Source organism: Saimiri boliviensis, chromosome 8, assembly GCF_048565385.1.
Source record: "Saimiri boliviensis isolate mSaiBol1 chromosome 8, mSaiBol1.pri, whole genome shotgun sequence".
In the NCBI taxonomy this organism is placed as follows: Eukaryota; Metazoa; Chordata; class Mammalia; order Primates; family Cebidae; genus Saimiri; species Saimiri boliviensis.
In genome coordinates, this window is record NC_133456.1 from 41020957 (window position 1) to 41034091 (window position 13135).

The following is a 13135-nucleotide window of genomic DNA, read 5'->3' on the forward strand; positions in this document are numbered from 1 at the left end:
TTTTAATGCACCTTTGTAAAAGATCAAAGAATATAACATATAAAAAGAAACAGTTTTTAATCCACATTTTGCTAGATCTCAGTTTATAATTTACGATAGTCTTCAAATGTAAGTTAAGAACAGAAATATGTCCCAATGTTTACCTTTTATTTTTACATTGTTTATTTCTTAGACATTACATCTGCTGTGGTTAGTTAAGACTTCTGTGAACTTGTATAATCTGAGATTGCTATTACTTTAAATGGTAGTTCTTAGTGCATGTAGATGGTATTCCCAACTGTTCTACCTTCAGGTAAGGAAAAAGGGTACAACCAATTCCTTGACCTGCATTCTCAACTACATGTTGTGCTTCTGCAATTTACATACATTGGGAAGTGTGCCTACTGGGACTTTGATTTTTGTTTTGTTTTTAGAAAACGAAAGTACAATGTATTGTGGAACACATCCATAAAACAATAAACATTGTTGGATGTACAATTAGTGTGATTTATCTTGTTTGACTCTTTTGAGTACCTGAAATACTGGCTGCAGTACTCACATTTGAGTCTTCATATATATATAGCCATACAAATTCCTATATAAATACAGATGTGCTATGCAGAGTGAACATAAATTTTTTAATGTCAACTTCAAGTCCCTCTTCTCCAGGAAATTAGTAACTATTAATCAGTGTGGTCAATAAAAATTGTTTCAATTCTAGCCAGTCTAATTTTTCTTTTTTGAGATCTTGCTGATACAATCCTATGTAATCAAGGACTCTTAAGCCATACATTTCATATTCTCTAAACCACGCTATATTTTGCTATCACAGCAGAATATAAATCCTTGACTTGATCATTTCCATGCCTGTTTTGTTTTGTTTTGCTTTTCAGCTTGTTGAAAAATTCAGTTAAACAGGCATTGGGCTTTCAGTTTATCTGTAATATGCTCTGTTACCCAAGATATTACTTAAGGATAGTTTTATTTATTTATTTTTAATAGGTTTTTAGATAACAGGTGGCATTTTGCTACATAAATAAGTTCTTTAATGGTGATTTCTGAGATTTTGGCATACCAATCACCTGGGAAATTTGTAGTCTGAACTCAGTGTGTAGTCTTTTATCCCTTAATCCCCTTCCACTTTTCCCCCCAGGTCACCAAAGTCTGTTACATCATTCTTATATCTTTGTGTCCTCATAGCTTAGCTCCCACTTATGAGTGAGAACATAAACCTACGTTGTTTGGTTTTTCATTCTTGAGTTACTTTATTTAAACTTATGGTCTCCAATTCCATCCAGGTTGCTTCAAATGTCATTATTTCATTCTTATTTTTATTTTTATGGCTGAGTAGCATTCAGCTTTACACACACACACACACACATACACACACGTTTAATTTTTAATTTTAATTAAATTTTTAATTTTTGTTTTTTAATTTTTTGATTATGCCCATTCTTGCAGGAGTAAGATGGTATCACATTGTGATTTCTATTTGCATTTATCTGATAATTAGGGATGCTGAGTATTTTTTCATGTTTGTCAGCTGTTCGTACACCTTCTTTTGCAAATTGTCTAGTCATGTCCTTAGCTCGCTTTTTGATCAGATTTCTTGTTTTTTTCTTGCCAATTTAAGTTCCTTGTAGATTCTGGATATTAGCTTTTTTGAGATGTATAGATTGTGAAGAGCTTCTCCCATTCTATGGGTTGCCTGATAACTCTGCTAATTATTTCTTTAGCTGTGCAGAAGATTTCTAGTTTAATTAAGCCCCATGTATTTATCTTTGACTTTATTTCATTTGCTTTTGGGTTCTTGGTCATGAAGTCTTTGCCTAAGGCAATATCCAGAAATGTTTTATCAATGTGATCTCCCAGAATTATTATGATTTCAAGTCTTAGACTTAAGTCCTTAATCCAGCTTGAGTTGATTTTTGTATAACGAGAGATGAGGATCCAGGTTTATTCTTTCACACGTGGCTTGCCAATTATCCCAACACCAATTGTTGAATAGGGTGTCTTTTCTTCACTTTATGTTTTGGTTTGCTTTGTCAAAGATAATTTGGCTGTAAGTATTTGGGTTTATTTCTGGGTTCTCTATTCTGTTCCATTGGTCTATGTGCCTATTTTTATACCAGTACCATACTGTTTTGGTGACTAGTATAGTTTGAAGTTGGATAATGTAATGCCTCCAGATTTGTTCTTTTTGCTTAGTCTTGCTTTGGGCCCTTTTTGGTTCCATATAAATTTTAGGATTTTTTGTCTAGTTCTGTCAAGAATGATCATAGTATCTTGATGGGAATTGAATTTGTAAGTTGATTTTGGCATTATAATCATTTTCACAATATTGATTCTATCCACCCAAGAGCATGGAATGTGTTTCCATTTGTTTCTGTCATCTATAAATTTTTTCATCAGTGTTTTATAGTTTTCTTTGTAGAGGTCTTTCACCTCCTTGGTTAAGTATATTCCTAAGTCTTTCATTGTTTTTCAGCTATTGTAAAAAAGGTTGAGTTATTGATTTGATTCTCAGCTTGGTCGCTGTTTGTGTATAGCAGAGTTACTGGTTTGTGTACATTAATTTTGCATCCTGAAACACTGCTGAATTCATTTATCAGTTCTAGGAGCTTCTGGGGTGAGTCTTTAGGGTTTTCTAGGTATAATTATGTCATTAGTGAACAGCAACAGTTTGACTTCTTCTTTTCTAATTTGGATCTCCTTTCTTTCTTTCTTTTGTCTGATTGGACTGATCTGGCTAGGACTTTCAGTACAATTTTGAATATAAACGGTGAAAGTGAGCATCACTGTCTAGTTCTATTTCTCAAAAGGAATGCTTTCAGTATTTTCCTTGAGCAGTATTATGCTGGCTGTGGGCTTGTCATGGATGGCTTTTACTACATTAAGATAAATTCTTTAGATGCCAATTTTGCTGAGAGTTGTTATAAAGGAATGCTGGATTTTTGTCAAATATTTTTTCTGTATCTATTGAGATGATGAGGTGATTTTTAAAATTCTGTTTATGTGGTATATCACATTTATTGACTTGTGTATGTCAAACTATCCCTGCACCCCTGGTGTGAATGACACTGAATCATGGTGGATTATCTTTTTGGTATGCTGTTGGAATCAGTTATCCAGTATTTTATTGAGGATTTTTGCATCCATGTTTATCAGGGATATTGGTCTGTAGCAGGTGTCCCCAAACTATGGCCCGTGGGCCACATGCGGCCCCGAGGCCATTTATCCAGCACCCCACCGCACTTCAGGAAGGAGCACCTCTTTCATTTGGTGGTCAGTGAGAGGAGCACAGTATGTGGCGGCCCTCCAGCAGTCTGAGGGACAGTGAACTGGGACCCTGTGTAAAAAGTTTGGGGACGCCTGGTCTGTAGTTTCTTTTTCTGTTATGTCCTTTCCTAGTTTTGGTAATATGGTGATACTAGCTTCAGAGAATGATTTAGGGAGGATTTCCTCTTTCTCCATCTTTGAAATAGTGTCAATAGACTCCTTACCTCTTGAGGGCTTCTTACTTCAAGCATCTGTAGATCTTTACAGAAGGTTTTATATATTTGCCAGTGAATGTTCAGCCTGTGCACAGGGAAGTCCACAGATGGCAGAAAAGTGAAGTTTCCTAGAGCAACCCCAAACACTGCAAAGGAGAGCTCATAACTAAGTATCACAGCTTTGTCACTCATCAGGGAGACAATTCTGAGATTTGTTCTGCATTGATTCACAGAAATCTCCAGCAGGCCTAAGCTCCACTTTCTCATGGTGGTAATCTTCTCATTTGAATATTGGCTTCTGACTAAATCCATTTTCTACCGCTATAACAGAATACCATAGACTGACTAATTTGCTTTAAAAAGAAATTTATTTCTCACAACTCTCGAGGCTAGGAAGTTCAAGAGCATGATGCTGACATCTGGCAAGGCTCAATCCATGTGGAAGGCAAGAGGCAGAAGTGAGCACCAGAGACAGAGAACAAATGGGGCAGGAGTGAACTGATCCCTTTATCAAGGTAACTAACCCACTCCTATAACAGCATTAATCCATTTATGAGGGCAGAGCCCTCGTGACCCAACATCACCTCTTTAAGACTCCACCTCTTAATAATGTTATATAAATGACAATTAAATTTCTTTTTTATTTTTAATTTTTTTAGAGACAGGGCCTTGCTCTCTTACCCAAGCTGGAATACAGTGCCACAATCAGAGCTCACTGCAGTCTTTTTTTTTTTGAGACAGAGTTTCGCTCTTGTTACCCAGGCTGGAGTGCAATGGCGCCATCTCGGCTCACTGCAACCTCCACCTCCTGGGTTCAGGCAATTCTCCTGCCTCAGCCTCCTGAATAGCTGTGATTACAGGCACGCGCCACCATGCCAATCTAATGTTTTGTATTTTTAGTAGAGACAGGGTTTCACCATGTTGACCAGGATGGTCTCAATCTCTTGACCTCGTGATCCACCCACCTCGGCCTCCCAAAGTGCTGGGATTACAGGCTTGAGCCACCGCGCCCGACTCTCACTGCACTCTTAAGCTCCTGGGCTCAAGGGATCCGCCTGCCTCAATTTTCTGAGTAGCTGAGGCAACAGGTGTGAGCCACCACATCTATTTTCTTCTTCTACATGTTTTGTAGAGATGGGAGTCTCACTATTTTGCCCAGGCTGATCTTGATCTCCTGGCCTTAAATGATCCTCCTGCCTCAGCCTCCCAAAGTGCTGGGATTACAGGTGTGAGCCACTGTATCCAGCCTAAATTTCAATTTGAGTTTGGCAGGGACATTCAAACGATAGCTACTTTTCCCCCTATTGTCTCACTTCCCTGATGGTGCTACCTGTGATCTTCTCCCACCTAACTTCTAGCCCCAACTCCTGTGATAGATAAGAGTCACTTCAGAAACAGCGTTCATGAGGTCATAATATGAAAATTTGTTCTTTCCCATATACAAAGAACACCAGCTCCTAACTCTCTCATTCCACTAGAATTGACTTTTGCTTATGTTTTAAGTGCTCCAGTTCTCTCTAGCTTGGCGGTCCTGTGACAGTGTCTATGTACTATGCTTATGGTAGCAAACTTAGGGGCATTTAAAACTTCTTGGTAGAAGAAGAGCCACTGTCCTATCTGAGTCCAAGATGAAAATAGATTCCCTCCCACCCTGAGAATAAAGCAGTGCCTTTGCAGTTTCGACTACTCCTTCTTTTCCCAGATGTCTTCCACCTCTGTGGTTATTATTTAACCATTCATATTCCTTTCCCCATATGCTCCCAAATAAGCATTTACCACACTTTTCATCTGGTAAGTTACACACTTACACACACACACACATACACACACACACACAGAGAGAGAGAGAGAGAGAGAGAGAGCGAGCGAGAGCGAGAGAGGGAAAGCTTTATTTAATAAGTACATTCATATCTTACTGCTACTATGACAAACTGTCACAGAATTACTGTCTAAACAACATAAAAACTTATCTTACAGTTCTGGAGGTATATATATAAGTATACACACACACACAAATACATACACCTATATAAAGGTATACTTATACATGTATCTATAAGTGTATACACACACACACACACACACCCCTATATAAAGGTAGCATTCTTAGCCTATATTCTTGGCATTCTTAGATCTAAATTACATGCTGTGTATAAGGACAATCTTATTACCTACTCATCCCAGAAACAAAATCTATCTAAAACATTGAACTTATGAGTTCACATCCTCAAAGTTGCCATCATTGAGAACTTGCAGTGTGTCAGATATTCAATGTACTAAGCTATATTCATCTTAGCATGGCCTTCAAAATCAGATATGTCTGAACTTAAATTTTTGCTCTGCCACCTGGTAAGTGGATATAACTCTGGACACGCTATTTAAGCTCTCTGAATCTCATTCTCTCAAGTGTTAAAGAGATAATCATGCCTTCTTCATAGGTGTGATAATTGGATCATTTCATTATTTTAACAGCTGACACAATTCCTCAATAAATGTTTGTCATTGTTTAAAACATTAAATAAGAAAACTTTTAAATTACATATAGAATTACCATATATTTATATTTTTAACCTTTCCAAAATTATACCAGAATGAAAATTGACAAATTAAAATGCTATCAAGCCATAACATAGAGAATGAGAGAAGAGATAATAGTAAGTGGAATTATTTCAGCAAATATTTGAGAGCTGAAAAAAATAGATGGAAGAGTTGTAACTGACATGTCAGAATACAGAAAGTTAAACCCTGCATTAACTGCAGAGGATACCAAAACTAAGCTAGGTAATTTACCCAACAAAATCCCTGGAATATCAGCTTTTGAAGGCAACCAACAAAACTAAAACTAGGGCGACAGTAAAACTTCAGTGGTTGCCAGGGTCTAGGGCATAGGAAAAGATGAACAGGTAAAGCACAGAGGATATTTAGGGAATGAAAATACTCTCTATAGTACTATAAGAATAAATTGATACCATTATACATTTGTCCAAACCCACAGTATGTACAATACCAAGAGTAAACCCTAATTTAAACTATGAGCTTTGGATGATAATGCTGTGTCAATGTAGGTTCATTAATTTCAACAAATGCACCACATTGTTGGAGAATGTTGCTAGTGGCTGTGCGTGTGTAGAAGCAGAGGGGCATATGGGAAATTTCTTTACCTTCTGCTCAATTTTGCCATAAACCTAAAGCCCTGAAAAAATATTATTTTTAAAACTGCAAACTGTTCTAGAATTAAAAATAGATCTTCTGAAAATGAAAGATATTTTAGATAGAATTTTTAAAAATCAAAGCAGGGATGGCAGTTCGAGTTGAGAAATCCAGGAAAGTAAACTAAAATGTAAAACAAGATAGAAAATAACAAAGACACAATAACAAAATTAGAGAATTGCACTCAGCTTTCCAACATCTAATAGGAGTTCCAGAAATCCTGAATATTGATACTATTTTAAAATAGATTTTTGTTTCCCTGAAGTGAAGGAAATAATATTCCATAAGGAAAGTGCTCCAGAATGCCTACCACAATAAATGAAAGAAAACTACAATTGGAAACATCATTAGAAATGTTACCAAGTTAAAAGAAGAGTTGGAAAGCTTACAAGATACACACACATACAGAGACACACATAAACAGATCCTTAGAAAATAATGGGCATTTATAAAAAAGAATGAGTTCACATCCTTTGCAGGGACATGGATGAAGCTAGAAGCCATCATTCTCAGCAAAGTAAGACAGGAACAGAAAACCAAACACCCCATGTTCTCACTCATAAGTGGGAACGAACAATGAGAATCCATGGGCACAGGGAGGGGAACATCACAAACCAAGCCCTGTTGTGGGGTGGGAGGCAAGGGGAGGAAGAGCATTAGGACAAATATCTAATGCAGGCGGGGCTTAAAACCTAGATGATAGGTTGATAACTGCAGCAAGCCACCATGGCACATGTATACCTATGTAACAAACCTGCATGTTCTGCACATGTATCCCAGAACTTAAAACAAAATAAACATTTTTAAAAAAGAAAATAATGGGTATCACATGACAATAGCAGCACTAGATATTCAAAGATACTGGAGCAAAATCTCTCAACTTTTGATGCAAAATTATTCTCAGTCTAGAATTCTATACTGGCTGTATCAGCCTTAGTTGCAAACAAAGAAATGTACCCAGTAAACCACAAGAAATTAATATTTGAAGGGCAGTAGGTAGTTCACTGAATCACTGGGAGGGCTAGAGAAACAAGCTCAAGCTTAGGCTTCCAATACCAAGGCCCAGAGCCACGCTGAAGAACCACTCTGGTAAGAAAGCTTTATTCCTCCATCAACCTTGCGTTAGAATTCACCATAACTACTCCTATTACCAGCACCAGCGAAACTGCTTCCCCTGAACCTTCACCAGCAAAATTCTTACCCCTTTCAAAGCTCAAGCTATGTGTTTCTTAGTGGAAATCTTGTATATAGTTTGTCTTATTGGGTGAAGTCACATAACTGCACAATAGTTATAAAGGAGGCTCGTGAAAAGTATATTCTGCATCACACCTTGGAAAGACAGAACTCACAAAACAGAGAACCGTAAAAGTATAGAGAGGAAGTCTGAGAGATATTCAATGGCCACTATTCCAGCCAAATGATAGATACATAGTATTCTAGACAAATTATCAATCAAATGTAAGAATAAAATAAAGGCACTTACAAGCATGTAAGAATTCAAAAAATTTATTTCCCATGCACTGTTTTCTAGACAGATGCTGAAAAATAACATTAAGCAAAATACGGGAATAAACCAAGAAAGGAGAATACATGCCATCCTTCTTTATAGATGTTGCTGGGGGGAAGAATGGGCAAGCGGTGAGGAATAAAAGACTACCTATTGGCTACAGAGTACACTGCTCAGGTGATGGGTCCACCAAAATCTCAGAAATCACCACTAAAGAATTTATCCATGTAACAAAAACAAACAACTGTACCCCAAAACTATCAAAAATAAATTTTTTAAAAGTTAGCTATAAAAAAAGAAGAAAGAGGAAGAGGAGATGAAGAAGAGGAAGGAGGAGGAGGAAAAAGGAAGAAGAATAAGGAGGAAGAGGAGGAAAAAGGAAGAAGGAGGAGGAAGAAGGAAAGGAGGAAGAAGAAGAAGAGAGAGGAAGAAGAAGAAGGAGAGGGGGAGGAGGAGGAAGGGGAGGAGGTTGCGGTCACAGCAAGAGGAAGGAAGAGGAAGGAGGAGGAAGGAGGAAGGAGAAGAGGGAGAAGGAAGAAGAGGAAGAGGAGAAGGAGGAAGAGGAGGAGGAGGCAGTGGCAGCAAGAGGAAGGAGGAGGAGGAAGGAAGAAGGAAGAGGAGAAGCAGAAGGACAAGGAAGAAGGAAGAGAAAGAAGAAAGAAGGAGAAGGAGGAGGAGGAGGGGAAGGAGGAAGGAGAGGAGGAAGAGGAAGAGGGGAGGAGGAGGAGGAGAAGGAGAAGAGAAGTAGTAGCAGTAGTGGAGGAGGAGGAGGAGAAAGGGGAGGAGGAGGACAACAACATGGTATTCTAGAAATAGGATTGAGCAATGAAGAAGATTAAAGGAAATTCCAGGATGACTTTTGTTCATGAGGCCTAGAGTGTAACCAGCTGAGATTGGAGAATGATGAAGGAATACGAGGCCTTGTTTCAGATGGTAAAAAAAAAATCTGTAGTGTGTTATCTATGTTTTCACATTTGAAAAAATGTCAGATTTATTGGAGCCTTTGGAAAAATGGAAAATAGAGTAAAGAAACAGAATGATAAAAATAGTACAGTAATGGAGTAAATTTGGAAAAGAAAATAATAGTATGCTACCAGGCTCAGCAATAAATAATATTCAACTATTCAGTAATGTGGAGACTGGGTACTGAGTTAATTAAAAATTGTATTCAACAAATATTGAGAACACAGTATGAGATAATGTGTGTATGTGTGGAGGGAGTGTGTTGAAATGGAAGCGTCCTGAACTATCAACGTGGGAATGCTAAAAAATACTAAGACTGACAAATTTAAAAAACAGAGACACAGGAATAAAATTTTTTTTTTTTTTTTTTTAGATGGCATCTAGCTCTGTTGCCCAAGATGGAGTGCAGTGGCCTGATCTTGGCTCATTACAACCTCTGCCTCCCAGATTCAAGCGATTCTTCTGCCTCAGCCTCCCAAGTAGCTGGGAATACAGGCGCCTGCTATCACGCTCAGCTAATTTTTGTGTTTTTAGTACAGACAAGGTTTCACTATGTTGGCCAGGCTGGTCTCAAATTCCTGACCTCGTGATCTGCCCACCTCGGCCTTCCAAAGTGCTGGGATTACAGGCATGAGCCACTGCACCTGGGCCAGGCATGAGTATTTTTGAAGATACTGGACAATAGCAGAAGAAACCAGAAAAAAGCTGAAGTTGATAAATTAGGAGAGTAGGACTGGAGAACAAGGAAAAATGGGACAGTAGACCATAGAGCTTTTTAATTCCCCCATTTGTCTCATTTGATTTTTACCTCTATAAATGTATTTACATTGATAAATGTAGCATTACTTTTCAAAAAACTGTATTTGCAAATGATGACATGGAAAGTAGGATCTCAAGAGCCTGAATAACAGGTACACAAATTTTTAAATAGGAGAATTTGTTTTGCATAATAGAAGAAATCAATTTGAAATTCTAGGTGAATCTAACAAGAAAAAAAGGTTTAAAAAAAGTGTGGGGGTGGTTAAGAGTCAGTAGCCAGCAAGAAGGTGAACTTTTGTACCATATATATATATATATAAAATTTTTCCCCATGACACTACAAAATCATCAGCACCATATTTTAAACTCAAAATGATTGATGTGAGTGATTTACGACAAAGAAACTAGAGAAGAAATTGTCATTCTTTAAAACATAGTTGGCAACCAATGGAGGATCCAATAGGCTGAGTTAGCCCTTAAAAATATTGTCCTTGAGAATTAGCAGAAATCTGAGGAGGATTTTGAATTTTCAGATTTGATTTTTCCTGGAACTAGAGCAGCAACAATGTACCCAGCTGATACCAGATTTACTTTGGAGTACACATAAAATAAGGCATCTGATAAGCTTAGCACAGTGCTAGCCCATAAAGCATTCAGTATAGGGTAGATATTATATACACTCTCACATGAGACTCACAACAACCCTCTAGGGTAGGCAATATTAACCTTATTTCAGAGGAAGAGGCTCAGAGGCAGGATTTCTTCAAGATAACAATGTCTTATCAAACCAAGGTCTCTCACCAATACTAATAGAATCACCCAATTCATCCTTAGGTAGAAGTAGAACCATGCACACTACTTAGATTATTATTAATAATCTTATTTTTTAAAAACTTCTATTATGCAAAACAAATTCTCCTATTTAAAAATTTGTGTACCTGATATTCAGGCTCTTGAGATCCTACTTTCCATGTCATCATTTGCAAATACAGTTTTTTGAAAAGTAATGCTACATTTATCAATGTAAATACATTTATAGAGGTAAAAATCAAATGAGACAAATGGGGGAATTAAAAAGCTCTATGGTCTACTGTCCCATTTTTCCTTGTTCTCCAGTCCTACTCTCCTAATTTATCAACTTCAGCTTTTTTCTGGTTTCTTCTGCTATGTCCAGCATCTTCAAAAATACTTATGCCTGGCCCTTATTTTTTAAAAACACACACTTTTAAAAACAGAGTGTGACAAGATAGAAAATATATGACCTTTCTCTTTAGAACCTAAGATGCACTATCCTTAAACAGACTGAATGGGAAAAACTGAGTAGGAGTGGAAATGATGGTGATAATTCAGAGAAAATTTTAAATATGTTCATATTTCATGTAGGAGAGTTGCTTGGGTTTTTTATGACATGTTGTTGTGGGAGGTTAACTTCTGTCTCTATTCTGTTTTAAGAAACTTATCTCCCCAATCACTCAATATGCTATTAGATCCTGAATATTATCCTGATTCTGAGTACTGTATCTTCAACTACCAAAATAGAAAGTCTGAAAATACCAAAAAGAATTAATGAATTAAGAAATACTGTATACAAGTATCTTACTTAGAAACATATTGGAAAATTAGATGTGAGCATGATGTACCAGTGCCTTGTATCATTAATAATCATATTGTCTAGTTTGTATCACTAATAAAATTATTTCATTTTCCACTGTCCCAATTTACTGTATTATCTTGCTAAGTACTATCACGGAAAGGAGTTCAATGAAAACTATATGCCCTGTGTCTTATAGATTACTCTCTTTCATCTCCAAATTTTTACAGACCATCTAGTCTTGCCATTATGTATTCTAGAACCTTGCACAGGATCAACATCAACAATCTATTGGACTCTAAACCACAGACGCAACCAAGAATTACTCATGGGATAAAATTGGGGAACACAACGGAGGGAGGTGGAAACTTACAAACTAGAAGATACATGTCTCCAAAAGTACTCAGATTCAGTAGCCTCTTCTGTACTAGTCAACAGATTCTTACCAGCTTTATGTGTCTGTCCAATAAGCCACTAGTTTGTGACTTCTTATTCAAAGTGCTCTCTGTTTGTCATCAACATCTTTTTCAAAATCAGACAGATATTACCATCCTCAGTTCTCACTGATTTCTCAGAGGCCACATGCAAGGATTCAGCAAACTCCTTTGTTCTTTGAAAAGATGCTGAGTCCCAACTAACTTCCAGAGGTACTAGCTACCAGAGGAACTGGGGCAGGGGGTGGAGAAACGACAGACAAAGAGCTTAGAATGTAGATAGAAAAATCAATCTTGGCATAACCATACAAATACATATGTACCTATAAATTAAAATATACACTGTTGTACTGAGGCTAGCAGGGACTATGAGTATTGATCTGTGTTAGGTTGTCCAAGTCTTCAAGGGCATATTTCATCTAGCAAGAGACCTGAGCTCATTTAAATCTGTTAGGTGCTGTCTCAAAGTATCTTTACTTGTATAGACTTAGATTTCTGAGTAACCAATGTTTGTTTCATCCTCCTATGATTTGAAGATCACTCCATTTGACAGTAAAGACAAAAGCAAAACAAAACTTGAGGGCTTCTGCTCCTTCCTATCACTTTTCAATATTATAATGGTAGCCCTGATCAGCACATGGTTTCTTCATTGACCTTTTGCTTCAAACACAGCTTTTTAAAAATTAACTGCTAATGGTCATTGTGTGTTTGTTTGAGTCTCAGATTTTAATTTGGATGCCAAGCTTTCTGACTCTATTCTTAAGCAGCTACTTGAGTAAAAAGATGGCTTTGGTTCAGATTCAAATCCTTAATCAAGCACTAACAAGTTACTTTATCCTACGCAATTTATTTTATCTAAGCCTCACTTTCCTCATTTAAAAATGAGAATAATAATTTATAATTTGTAGTGCTGTGGTGAAGATTAGATTAGGCTACAGGAGCAAAACACGTAGTACAATGCCTGGCAGAGACAACAGACCACGAAATAACTTATAGCTATTATTGTTATTATTATGTTGAGACAGAGTCATGTTCTATCACCAGGCTGGTGCAGAGACACAATCTTGGTTCACTGCATCCTCTGCCTCCCAGGTTCCAGCGATTCCCCAGCCTCAGCTTCTAGAATAGCTGGGACTATAGGTGTACGCACACCACCATATCCAGCTAGTGTGTGTGTGTGTGTGTGTGTGTGTGTGGG